At 47.8% G+C, this 13,365-nt stretch overlaps 1 protein-coding gene across 6 annotated transcripts in view; it reads left to right on the plus strand.

Annotated features, from left to right (window-relative positions):
- SGMS1 (sphingomyelin synthase 1) overlaps positions 1-13,365 on the plus strand; it is a 261,758-nt gene that overhangs the window by 68,239 nt on the left and 180,154 nt on the right. For 4 of the 6 annotated variants that reach the window (XM_046028070.1, XM_046028069.1, XM_046028073.1 and 1 more), the window contains one exon: positions 10,927-11,017. The exons of the other annotated variants lie outside the window; for them this stretch is intronic. The gene's annotated coding sequence lies outside the window, so the exon portion shown is untranslated. The remainder of the gene's footprint in view (positions 1-10,926; positions 11,018-13,365) is intronic. 6 annotated transcript variants of the gene reach the window in all.

Genomic DNA, 13,365 nt, shown 5'->3' on the forward strand with positions numbered 1-13,365 from the left:
TAACCACTTCCCGTTGCATGGCTTTGGGGACTTTCACTGTGTGTGCATGTGTGTAGATAGACAGATAGGTACGTTGTGTGAGAGGGTTTGAGTGTGTAAGGGAGCGCAATTTGTGGTTTTCAGAGTTTTTAATTCATCATGGAAGTTCCTGTAAAATACAGATAACTGTCTCTTTTTTCACAGGAATACAGGATTTCATATTAAATGTGCCATGGTTCATTTAGCTATGTATTTATTAAAGCCTTTCTATTTTCCCCCTTTCCCTATTTGATTCATATAAATGTGCCTATATATGTACAACGTCTTACGTATCTTTCATGTTTTTTATTCAAGACTGTGTTTTTTTTTAACAGGTTTACATAATAATGAATAGCTATTATTATTCCCTACAAGGAAAATAATTAAGAACTTGTGTGAACATATACTTAGGTATGTGTGTAAACGCATTCAGAAATAATGAACTTTTAAAAGCCTCTGAGGAAATTAAATATTGTATGTTGACAACTGATGACTCAGACGAGCTGCGAGCCAAACGGGGAATCTTCCTGTTACTCAATTTTGTGTTCAGATTTGAAGCCTGTGGATTTATCAGACATGTTGGTGCACTGCCCTTTCCCAGAACCTCGTGCTGTAGTCCTTGCACACTTACTGACTTCGTGAGTACCGCGGACTCACTACGCCAAAAACCACAGCAAAGGAGCACTAGTATATAAAGGAAAAAAAAAAAGAGGAATTCGTTGTTACAAAATTTTGAGTTAAACAACAACAACAACCCTGCAATCCTGACCTGTGCTGTTTCTGTCAAATTTTAAAAAGAATGTAAGCCCAAAGTAAAGTGAAAGAATTTCTTGGAGGAAATTCTCTCCATTTATTTTTCACCGTCTTACTTTGTCAAAGATTCCAGGGAGGTTTTAATAGTTGCCTGATGTTTCTGTGCTTAGAATATGACATGGAGATGTTAGTTTCCTTAACAAGAGCCTGTGTTCACTGTACTCAGGCTCCATACGTCTTTTTGTCAAGATCAGTATCTCATTTGCTCTTTTTTTTTTTTTAAAGATTTTATTTATTTGATAGAGAGAGACTCAGTGAGAGAGGGAACACAAGCAGGGGGGTTGGGAGAAGGAGAAACAGATCTCCCTCGGAGCAGGGAGCCCAATGGCAGGGCTCGATCCCAGGACCCTGGGATCATGACCTGAGCCGAAGGCAGATGCTTAATGACTGAGCCATCCAGGTGCCCCTCAATATCTCATTCTTTGGGTGTATATGGCATCGATCTCCCTTGTCAGTGGGCATTTTGGGATTCCCCAGCACACTTGGAGCTCCCCCGAGACGGTGCTGAGCAGACGGTCCTGGCAGCTAACTCAGTACCAGGATAGTGATGGCACTCAGTGGATTCCCACGCAAGCTGACGTACTCAGTGGCTCTCACGCTGAAAGAAATCAGTTACCCGTCTATTCCGCGGTTGTAGCAAGTGCGGGACATCCAAACCTGAACCAGGTAGCCCTAGGAAAAGATGGATGGACCTGTCTGAGGTGGAAGACGTCAAAGCCATCTTCCCAGTAACCGATTTTGGGGAGGATTGTTGGAGGTAATGTGGAAAGCAAAGCTCTAGCATTTGTATGGCTTTTAAAAATACTTGGAGTGGACACAAAGTTTAACTACACACATGAGTGTGAGTAATTCAGTCTCACGCCTGAATCTGGCCGCAGAATCTGGGTTGCAGTCCTGGCTGTGCCACCTGCAAGCTGGTTTCTCACCCTTCCTCTCTGATCTTCTTTGTCCTCTCTGTGAGATTGGGGGAATAGTGCCCACCTTACCTTGCTCTCGCTAGGACTAGGCTGAGGTTGGGCACATCCCAAGTGCTCGGTGAGTGGAGACACTGGGATTGTTACCGGCAGGGCACCCCAGAAGTTTCTTGGAAGCTTTGGGTGATGAGTGTGGGGGAGGAAAAAAATCTTGTCCTTCTGCCTTCTAGGTTCCCTTTCTAGGTTCTCAGCTAGGGCCCCAGTACCAAAGGACAGATCAACAGGAGAAAAGCAGTGTATTAATGTGTATATCTCATATGTACACGGGAAGAGTGGCTCACAGAAGTGACTAAATTTGGGCTTACGTACCGTCCTCAGCTCAAACAAAGCCAGGTGTGGAGGGCGGGTGATGGGAAGGTGATCAGGAAAAGTATAGCGAGCCAAGGATAAGGTTGCCTCTCAGTGGGTAAGGGTCTTCTGTGAGTTTTCTTTTTTATCCTTCTCTTCCTGGTACTTAGAGGGAGACACCCTTGCGAATGGAGATTTCCTTTGTACGTGTACATTTCCCTTACGAAAGGGTAACTTCTCTGTTTTCTGAGCTGCTTCTGTGTCCACTGTTTTTCCAAATAATTGGCTCACACTGGCCCTTGGGCCAAAGAGGCATATTTGGGGGGGCAGACTCTGGTCTTCTCAGTAGGGAAGGTCCTGGCAGCAGCAGACAAGAGAAAGAAGGGAGGTCGCTGGGTGGGATGAGTGGACTCCACGTGCCCCCTCTGTGGGCAGGTAAGAGCTGTGCAGCCTGCAGACCCTAGTTGGCTGCTACTCTAGGGATTTGGGAAGACCTTTTCCGTGTGTGGTGTCGTGGCCGACTCTTATCCCTGGTTCAGCAGTAATCGTGCGAGTAGACCCATGGAAGGAGGAACTGGGGTGCCTGTCTGTCACACCCTTGTACTATTTTTATTGCACACCCCATTCTGAATGCCTCGGACGACCAAAATGGTATTTCAGGCAGTGGGCTTCTAAGTTTCTTTGTGGCGCCTAGGAGTCACTTGGAATTGGAAGGATAAGGATAAGGGAGTTTATAATGGTAAGAGGATGTACAAAGTGTGGCACTTTCCCCAAACAAATGGAATAGCTTGTTACTATTAAGAAAAGTAAAAACCGAGAAAAGAGACTTAAGGTACCCGTGTATATTCCTTTAAAGATAGAAAATAAAGTCAGGCGCACACTTTTTAGGGGTGAGTGCTCCCCTTCTGGCTAGATGGCTGATGACGGGGTCTTTGCTGTGCTGGGGGCTGACCTAGAAACGGCCTGCTCCAGCCGAATGAGGCCGTAGCTTTCTGAGCTGTGAAACAGTTGTTGAAATTTCTGAAAACCTTTTATTTGAGTTAGTTCTGGGATTTTGTATAAGAGATCACATTCAAGTGGTTTTTCCTGGAAGGCCTTGTTTTGGGGACTAACCTCTCTGTGATACCAAGAGCAGAACAGTAAGTCCTCTTCTTTAATGTCTTTAAACCTGATAGAAGGAGAAGTTATCTTTTCTCCTGTGTTTCAGTGTCTGCGTGAGTACCTTCTTTGAGGTACACTTTACTGTGTTCCGAGCTCTTACTTAGTAAGGATGTAAGAAACCCTGTAACAGTGCTTCTACTTGTATTATCAAAAAAAAGATGATTCGGGGGCGCCTGGGTGGCTCAGTCTGTGAGGTGTCTGCCTTCAGCTCAGATGATGATCTTAGGGTCTTGGGGTCAAGTCCTGCGTCCGGCTCCTTAGTCAATGGGAAGGAAGCCTGCTTCTCCCCCAGACCCTCCCCAGGCTTGTGCACATGCCTGCTCTCCCTCTCTCTTTCCCTCTCTCAGATAAATAAATAAAGTCCTTTAAAAAAAAGGGGTGATTTGATTTGGTTTTTCAGTATTTAGGGGAAAAAGCCCTTTTATATTCTTTCTTTGATCCAAATTAGATGGTCTGCTCCATTTCCCTTTGAGCTCTGGCTATCAGAAATTTTAAAAATTGTTTTAATATTCAAAGACAACAAACCATTATCTCCTGGTTGGAAAATCAACTTCTTTTGTTCATTTTGCAACTTTATATTTATGCCCATTCCTTTCTTTTTTTTTTTTTTTTTTTTTTTCCCATTCCTTTCAAGTGCACAGGGTACTTTCTTGGATAACATTTCTTGGATAACATTGAAAGAATCTAATAAAGTGAATTTCTCATAATAGTGTCATTCATTCATTTGGCTTTTATCTGTAAGACTTTTGTATAGAGGGTGCCTGGGTGGCTCAGTTGGCTAAGCATTTGGCGTCAGCTCAGGTCATGATTTCAGGGTCCTGGGATCGAGTTCCACATGGGGCTCCCTGCTCAGCGGTGAGCCTGCTTCTCCCTCTACCCTTTACCCTGCTCATGCTTTCTCTCTCAAATAAATTTTTAAAAAGTCTTAAAAAAATAAGACTTTTGAACAGAAAATGTGATGCAGTTTTAGTTGGCTATGCAGAGGCCAGGGGTCTTGAAGGAAACACTGTGGCCAGAAAACCCTGGGACGGCTCAGGCACTGTGTGGTTCTTCATGGAGGACTAGGATGAGTGCTGCCGAGCTGGTGACGATTTGAAGTATTTAGTGTGTAGATGGCCTGGGCTGCTGTTCACTTGGAAGAAGATAATGAGGACTGGATGAAGAAATTGCAAAGCGCACGGAGAAGAGGAAGGTCCTTTCTTACACCGCGGGGCTGCGGTGGGCGGCCGCCCTGATGGCTCCCTGGCTCTGTGCCCTCCTGCCCTGGCTTCTGCTCTGCTGAAAGCCCTCATTGTGCGGGACGCTAGTTGTTTGTTTACGGCCCGTGTCTCCAGGAGAGCTGCTGGCGCTCTGGCCTTGGTGTTCTTTTGTCGGCGGCACCCGGCACAAGGCTCACAGTGTGTTCTGGAAATTCGTGATTCATGCTTCTGAAATAGCAGATCAGAAGGCACATTTTAGGCCAGTAAGTATTTCATCATATGGGCAAATATTTTGAAGAGTCACAGAGGGTTGGGGGCATTTTTTGCCCTAAAATATGTGTGTGTTCTGCTCTTCCCCCACCCCCAAACTCAGAAAATCCAGTCTCCTGCAGCCCTGCGCCTCTTGAACTGTCCGGTTTCTAAGAGCAGTTTGGTGCTGAGGCCGGCTGGAATGGGGTAGGTGGCGCTTCGTCAGGCAGCCCGGCCTGCCGTGTCCCCTGCGCAGGTGTGCGTGAAGCCGGGTTTGGGCGTCCACCGAGAGGTTTTGAAGGCCTGTTGTGCAGAGAATGCAGTGGCGACCAGAGTGGACTCCCCCCAGGGACAGGGTTCCTGCTTCAGAAGTATGAGACGCAGATTCACGTCTTAGAGTTCTTACAGTGAACTTTGTGGTTGCCTTCTGTTTTCCATGAGGGCAGGACACAGAGAAAACCATAAGTGAGAAAGTTTGCTGGTCATGGGTTGTACTGTCTGTGACGAGGATGCTGTGCTGTGAGTGAGACCAGACGAGCATATCCTTGATGCACCTTCTCCTCCTGTACCCAGTCTCATGCCAGACACGAGCTCTGTGTGCGCCACTGATGTCACCGTTGTCCCAGCCCCGGGACCTGTGGTGCAGATGTCCGGTCACGTCGGGGTCACCACAGCCAGTTGTGAACGACCCCTCTCTGACATGTGCCCACTGAACAGTCGAGTGAGGTCCGTACTAGAATACGTGGGTGCCGTGTCATGACTGTCGGTGACTTGGGCTCCTCTGAGGCACAGGATGCACCATGGGATGCGACACAGATCGCACTGAGTGTTGGTGTCAAGTCCGTGTCTGACCCTGAGATGATGTCCCTGCTCGACTTGCGGCTGAGTCTTTCAGTTTGGAGCAACAGACGCTGTTTTTTGTTTGTGGTGTGACGTGGAGCCCCTCGCTTCCCCACTTCGGGGCTGAGCATCCTCGTCTGTACCGTCAGGGTCATCTGAGGAAGCTCTGAGGGGTTTGAAGCTTGAATAACCTCCGTGCAGCGCCCATCACAGGACCCAGAGCGGAGGAGGCCGGCAGCACAGCACAGCTATGGGGGACTTTCCTTCCTTGGCGTTTCGTTACATGAGTTTATAGTTCCTTATAAGCATTCACACCTGTTGATACTTTCCTGCGTCCGCAGTGTATTTCAGATCCTACGGACAGTGCGCTTCCTAGTCTGCGGACTGGTGCTGTCTGCCAGCTGGGGTTTTCTCACCGGGCTCAGGACTGAGTCTCCATGCAGTTTGCAGTTTGATGGATTGACTGGTTGACTTGGATCGTCTTCAGTGGCAGGTACTGGAAGTAAGCTCTGTACATAGGGCATCTCATTAAATCCCTACAGGGAGGACAGTGCCGCAGAGTGGTCAGGCAGGTTGTTGACGGGAGGACCAGTGATGGACACCCAGGCGCCTAGCCCACCCCTTTCCCTTCAGCACGTGTGCACCGAGGTGCTGTGCACGGTGTTTGGTCTGGGCTGGGACCGTGCGCCTGCACGTGTCGTTCTCTAGTTAAAGGGCACGTGCTCTCTGTTAGGGGTAAAGACAGTACGGGCCATCCATGGCATCGTGCTATCTGTTCCTGCTGGACCTGTTTCCTAGCCTGTCATGCTCCAGTTCTTGGTGGTCTAGTGTCGGGGGAGGCCGTGTGTCGGGTGGTTAAGAGCACAGGACTCTGCAATCAGGCAGCGGCGGGATGAATACCACCTCCGCCTGTTAGAAGCTGTGTGACCTAGAACAAGTGCCTTGTCCTCTCTGTGCCTCAGTTTCTCATCTGAGAATAATAAACAGTGCTTACCTTGAAGGGTCGTTGTGTGGCTTGAGAACACACACGCACACACACGCACACACACGGTGCTTAGAATGGGGCCCGGCACGTCGTATTTGTGGCTGGTGATGCCCTGGCGGTGTTCTTTGCGCACCGCCATGGGCTCTGTTGCTCCTGTCTTCACCTCCCACGCAGGGCCTGCCCGAGAGCTCCATGTGTGACAGACGCTCTGTGAAAGTCTGTTGAGGGAGTGGATAGATCTGGATGGGCAGAATGGGTGCACACGGGACCCGTTCTTTTTCATCTTGAAGTTAAATTGGACTCATTGAAGTAGGCGATCTCAGCTTGAATAGAATCGGAGTGCTTGCTTTTTGATAAGCATAGGCTAGAAACTGGAGGATTAACTTACTGAATCCTTCCAGGAGCCTCACAAGGCCAGCATTGTCCCATTTTACAGATAGTAAGTTTTCGTGCATTTTAACCTAATGCCTGTAAGGAGGACATGGGACTTTGAGCCACGGGAGGCAGGGTGTGAATCCCGTAGCCGAGCCTGCCGCCCAGCTGGGCCTGCCTTTAGGTCCCCCCGGGTGACTTGTGGCTTACGGTGGAGCACTCCGTGAACACTGTTGTCTGTAAATACATTGCAGCTTCCGTGAGGTGGAATCCTAGACCCCAGCGCTGCTTGAGCACCGGAACGGGAGCCCTGTGTGTTGGGAATCAAAGAGCAGTCATGTCATGGGGACACAGACGGCCATACTCCTTAGTTAAAATTTCTTGCTTTGGGGAAAATGTTCACATTGAAGCCAAAGTCTCATAGGTCGAAACTCTGTGCTCTGCTCTGTCTTCGGTGGGAATGGAGAAGTGCTGCCCCATGCTCCTGGAGTGGGGATGCTTGACATGGTGTCCCACAGTGACGCCCCTTGCTTCGTTTTCCCTCAGTTAAACGTGTCGTGTGAGTTTCATACTTTGAGTTGGGTTTCAGAGAGCTCTGCACATCTCCTTTTGAGCCTTTTACTTTTTTAAAAAACATTTTCCCCGGGAGGGTGGAGCCCGGAGATGGCTTTGAGCCTGGCCGGTATTTCTGATGGCCCAGTCAGGGTCTGCAGCGGGAAGAAGGGGATTGTACGAGTGATGAGCTGTCCTGAGACCCTGAGAACCCATCCTCCCTGACACACCTTCGTGAGACTGTCCACGGGGCCTTGGCCTGGCAGTGTCCTCGGCATTCCTGTCCCTGCTCCTCCCTCAGCTCAGGTCCATGGTCTGCAGCCAGTAGGACATTGGCTCAGTGTTGCGGAGGGTGCCGGATGGAGTACCGTGGAGGGATTCTGCCTCTGATCTGTGTTGGAGCGATGTGTTCCCTGGGGAGGAGCCTATTGGTTGTACAGTGTAAGAACTTCTTGAGAAGGAGTTTGATTCAGTTATACAGAATTCCAGATTCTTCCCTTTGAGAGGTCCTCTTAATCTTTGAACCAGCACACCATTTTAGGTCCCAAGGAGGAACACCCTTCCCCACCGCCCCCTTGCAGACCTAGTGTGGGCCCTGGGTGAGGTAACGCATGGTAAATGCCTATAGCTTAGCACACCATCAGTGCTTAGTAAATGTTGGCTGTTTATTTAAAAGTGAGCACATGGGGCGCCTGGGTGGCTCAGGTGGTTAAGCGTCTGCCTTTGGCTCAGGTCACAGTCCCCATGTCCTGGGATCGAGCCCACATCGAGCTCTCTGCTCAGCGGGGATTCTGCTGCTCCCTCTACCTCTGCTGCTCCCACAGCTTGTGCTCTCTCTCTCTCTCTCAAGTAAATAAATAAAATCTTTTAAAAAATAAAAGCACAGGTGCCGTGAGAATAGGAAGTTCGAGGCACTCTCCCAGCTTTGAATGGGGATCATGAAAAATTCCCCAAGGTCATCACGCCTCCATGAGTTAGTCAAGAGAAGAAAGGAAGGGCAGGGTGTCTCATGAAGGGTGATGGTGTGGGGCGTTCACTGTGATGGGTGGACAGGGTTGGGACCTGTGGTGCAAAGCTGGGTGGCAGGCAGATTGTGAAGGCTCCTGGGAAGTTGAGGGACAGGTGGTTGGGTTGATCAGGGAGCCAGGCACCTGCTTCCCCGAGGAGGTGGAATTACGATCTGAGAGCCCTGATGGGACAGGTCTGTCTGGACAGGGCGGGGGCAAGAGGACAGGTGCACACTGTGTTGATAGGCGTAGTGAGTCTCGCCTGCACGTTCTCCGCTGCCCAAGGTGGAGCCTGAGGGAGCCTGGTGGACCTGCCATGCTTTGGTGGGCATGTTCCTTTTGAGAAACTGGATTAGGCAGGCTGCGGTGTGGATTTCTGGTCAGGAGAAAGTCTGCTTAGGAAGTAGAAAGAGGACGTGCCACATTCCCGCCTGGCACAGTGTGGCGAGTGCAGTGTGCATGTGTGTACGCCGTGGGCACGGACCTCCTGGTCTGTGCTGGGGAAGGCCCATTCTCAAGTTTCCTCGCATCTCCAGTATGGCATGAAAATACCACTCTTGTCTGACAGTTCTGATTGTTTCCTTTTGATTAGCTTTGTGTCTGGGGTTGCAGAGTTGTTTCTTTTTTTTTTTTTTTTTCTTTTGACTATTTTTTTAAAGGTTTTATTTATTTATTTGAGAGAGACATAGTGAGAGAGAGCACAAGCAGGGGAGAGACAGAGGGAGAGGGGGAAGCAGACACCCTGCCTAGCAGGGAGCCTGATGCGGGGCTCGATCCCAGGACCCTGGGATCATGACCTGAGCCGAAGGCAGATGCCTAACTGACTGAGCCACCCAGGAGCTCCTTTTTTTGGACTATTTTTCTCCTCATTTTCTCATCAGTGGTTAGGAGTAGGAAGGAATGGTATCTGTTGAAAGGACTCTTTTCCTCACCCCTAAGTACATGCACCTAGATAAGAACAACGAAGAGTTAACAACTAAGTTTTCTTTCTTTGGAAGTCTGTTGTGGCTTGTTAGGCCCCAGGACGTCAGTGGAGTTCATGTCGGAGTGACAGCCAGTTGGCATCTGAAGGGGTGGTCAGCCCCCTGGAAGAGATAGAGCCATTTCCCCGGTACTTTGTTCAGAATTTGCTGGACTGCTTAGGGATCATGTCTCCCGCCACGGAGGGAGTTGTTGCAGGGAAAACACACACATACACTTCCAAGAAACACTGTTAGAAACGTTTAAATGAAGAGCCTTCACTGTATGCTCCGTGTCTTGATCCTTTAGCCCGTGTGCTGGAAGCATCCCTGAGTGCTGAGAGCACGAAGAGGGAAAGGTGAGCCGCGGGTGCTGGGCTTGCACTCCTGTGGGGGAGACTGGACCACGGCAGCCAGCACCGCAGTCCCTGAGAGGAGAGAGGACCCCATGGGCCCCGGTCTCTGCATGAGCACCTTCCCGACTGGGGTCCAGACCCTGGGTGGCCAGCGTGGTGTATACAGCAAGAGCAGAGCCTGAAGAAATAAAAGGCGGCTGGTGCTTTGGTCATGTCTCAGGAACTGTGTTTCCAGACTACAGGAAAGAGGAGCTTCACCTTTGCCAAAACTACCCCCTCACCCCGTCCGTTGAAGGGTGGGCCTCTCGTAACTTGTCATCTCTGTCATCTAGCACTGAGTCTGAAACAGAGTCACTTAGGACCGGTTAGATTAATAAAGTAATTTTGCTGTGGAGTCACAGGAATATCATCTGCGTTTTATAGGAAGAAGGCTTTTCATAACCTTTTCAAGAGTCTGTAACAATTGCCATAACTACAATAAAGTGACATTTTCTGGTGAGAATATAATTGAAATGAAATGAATGAATGAATGAAAACATAACTGTGACTTAAAGAGAAAAGGAGGGTGTGTGGACGAGATCTGTGAATTTCTTAACTGTCCTGGTGTGGGTGTTCTACCTTCTGAGTTGTCTGTGCTTAATGAACATTTAATCCTATGACCGTCACTCTGTCACTCCACAGGCAAAGCTCTTTGTCCATGTGTTGGCTGAGGAAGTACATTCAGTGATGGTACAGCCTCTCAGCCTCAAACCATCCTGTTAGGATTTGGTTTTGTGGAATAAGTTTGGAACGAGAGTCACAGACCTGGTTCTTATCCTCTCTTGATAGTCGCTGGAGGAGCGGTCGTGGGAAAGTTCCCTAACCTTTGGGAACGTCAGCTGCTGCCTTTAAAGTAATACTTGCCTACTCAAAAATTTAAAAAATCTTATGACTCAAATTAAAAAAAAAAAGCATGTGAAAGGTCTTTGTAAATAACGAAGAAATTTCAAAGTTTTTCTTCAAAAACATTGAATTACTATTAATAGTTTTGGTTAAGGACGAAAAATGGCTTAGACCGGAGGATGGTGATCGCGCAAGAGAGTTTCTTTCCCCAGTGGACCCTGGGGTTCCTTCCGGTTGCCTCCTTTCTCATTTCCTGCCCTTACTGTTCCAGGCAAAGCCCTAGTGACCGAAGAGTGGTAGATCTTCTGAATTTCGAGGGCAGTGAAGCAGGAGCGTAGCAGAGGGCATACGAAAGACAACACGTAAGTCACACTCTGCCTTTTATCCATTTGCAGACCTGTCATGGGTCTGAAACTCCCCAGAGTCACTCCTGCTTTGTTCTGAGAGTGTACGTGAGGCCCTGATGCACGGAGGGGCCCCTGCTCCACATCAGCCAAGGGAGGACCAAGTCTGGTTTGGACAGGGAAGGAGACAGGATTGGACTGGGAAAGCAACACAAGCCAGAGTGCAGACGTGACTGAAATGAAGGGCCGAAGGGGTAGCTTCTGCCAGAGTCGCTGGAGAGGACGGGAAGGGCGTCGCGAGCTCTCAAGCCATGTAATTAGCAAGCACATTTATCAGGAAAAAGAGCCACCCGGATTCAGGAACATCTCTGCTTGAGTCTACACCATTTTTCACCTTTAGTGAAAACTCCAAATAGTAAATTGTTTGTAGAAGAAATTATGAGGGAAGGTTCCAGGGCCCAGGGACTTAGGGAGCCATTTGGGGCCAGGACTTTTCCTTGATTGTGGAATTGGTTGTGATGGAGGCTCTCTCTCTGGGAAGATTGTGGCTCCACACTTGAACCGCCTGGGGCTGTGTTGCTGGCCTGCGGTGTCACGAAGGGTTTACTCCTGAACCAGATCAGCTCACTGTTGCTCGGTGTTGAGAAACAGTCTTGACCAAGAGTAAAAATCCCCTGTGTGGGACTGCGTTCTTCGTGATGGTGGCTGCTTTCCATCCTGGCACACGGTTTCCATCTCTGTGTACACATGCCGACGGGATATTGCTTCTTTTGCTTCTTTTCCTGGCTGGATAAGAATGCTAGACTGCGTGTAGCCTTCCCCAGGGCACTCAGCTGTGTTGTTCAGATTCACCTGTTGCATGTGATGGTAGTAAATTATTTTTTCTAGTTTAATAAATCCCTTCTTGTAAAAATTTGTCATGGGTACCTGGGTGGCTCAATCTAGCATCTGCCTTGGGTTTGAGTCATGATTTCAGGGTCCTGGGATTAAGCCTTGTATCAGGCTCCCAGGGTTCTGCTCATTGGGCAGTCTGCTTCTCCCTCTCCTTCTGCCTCCTCCCTCTGGCTTGTGCTCGCTCACTCTTTCTCACAAAAGAAATGAATAAAATCTTAAAAAAAAAAATTCATCACCTTTTATCTGTTGCTCCACTTCCTTCCAAAATTGGGTATTTTGTTGCCAGTCTGATGGCTATAAGATAATATGCCACTCTGGTTTTAATTTGTATTTTCTTGATTAATAGTGGGATTGAGTATGTTTCTTTTTAGTGTCCTTTGGAGAACAGAGTTGTGATTCTAATGTAGACAGAATTTTCAGTCTTTTATTGTATGGCTAATGTGTTTTTCTTTGTTTCTTTTTTTTTGTTGTTGGGGGGTTTGGTTTTTGAAATATAATCTAATATTCTCTTAACTATAAGTGTTTGGTTCATTTTCTTTGCTAATTTTTTTTTTTAATTGAAGTTTTTGATTTGTGTTCAGAAGTCAGTGTTTTTTTTCTCCATGGATTTGGAATGCATTCTGTTTCTGTTCTTCTGTGATTGCCCTGAAAGTACACTGTGCCTGCTTCACAGTTTTGAACTCAGTCCATAGCTAAGGTCTTACCATCCCCTCTGAGAACAGTACGAAACTTGTAGGACACCTAGTGAAGAGTGTCTCTGTTCTCATGCCTTCTTTTCTCTATTTCAGTTCCATATTTTGCTGGACATGTCAGACTATGGTCACCCTTTAGAGATGGTATGTTTAACTTCATACGTCCACCATATCTTGTGTCTTTTCTCTTCTTCTGTCCTGTACCTTTCATCTGCCTCCTTCAGAACTATCTTCCCTCAGAATCACTGGCAGTAGTTTCTCTTGATGTTGGTTTATGAGAACGTGTGTTCATGTTGCTGTCCCGGTTCTTAGCAGACCGTTGCTGCCTGCTGGCATTGTGGACATACCACTTATCGTCCTGTGGCTTTCATTCTTGCTCTTGGGAAATCCACTGTTAGGTCTTTTTTGGTCATTCCTTGGTAAATGACTTGGTTTATTTTGAGATCTGTGTGCGGCTTTTTGCTTTTTATCCTGTATTGTTATGTGTTGGTATTTGTTATGTGTCGTGTATCTGTAGATTCATGCCATTCATTGGCTCTCAGAATTTCCCAGCCATTAATGCTCTGAACACTGTCACTCTCCCGGTTGCTCTATTTGCTCCTTCCAGTTTTGATAAGCAGATGTTAGAGCTTCTTTTTTACTTTTCAGTGTCTTTTAATTTGTAATTGGTATTTTCCTCCCTGTCCTTATTTTCTGTTTGATTCTAGGTAATTTCTTAAGATTTAGCTTCCAGTTCCATAATTTTCTCTTTAGCAGTGTTGAATTTTTATTTAACCCATC

Source organism: Meles meles, chromosome 13 (genome assembly GCF_922984935.1).
Source record: "Meles meles chromosome 13, mMelMel3.1 paternal haplotype, whole genome shotgun sequence".
NCBI classification, from domain to species: Eukaryota; Metazoa; Chordata; class Mammalia; order Carnivora; family Mustelidae; genus Meles; species Meles meles.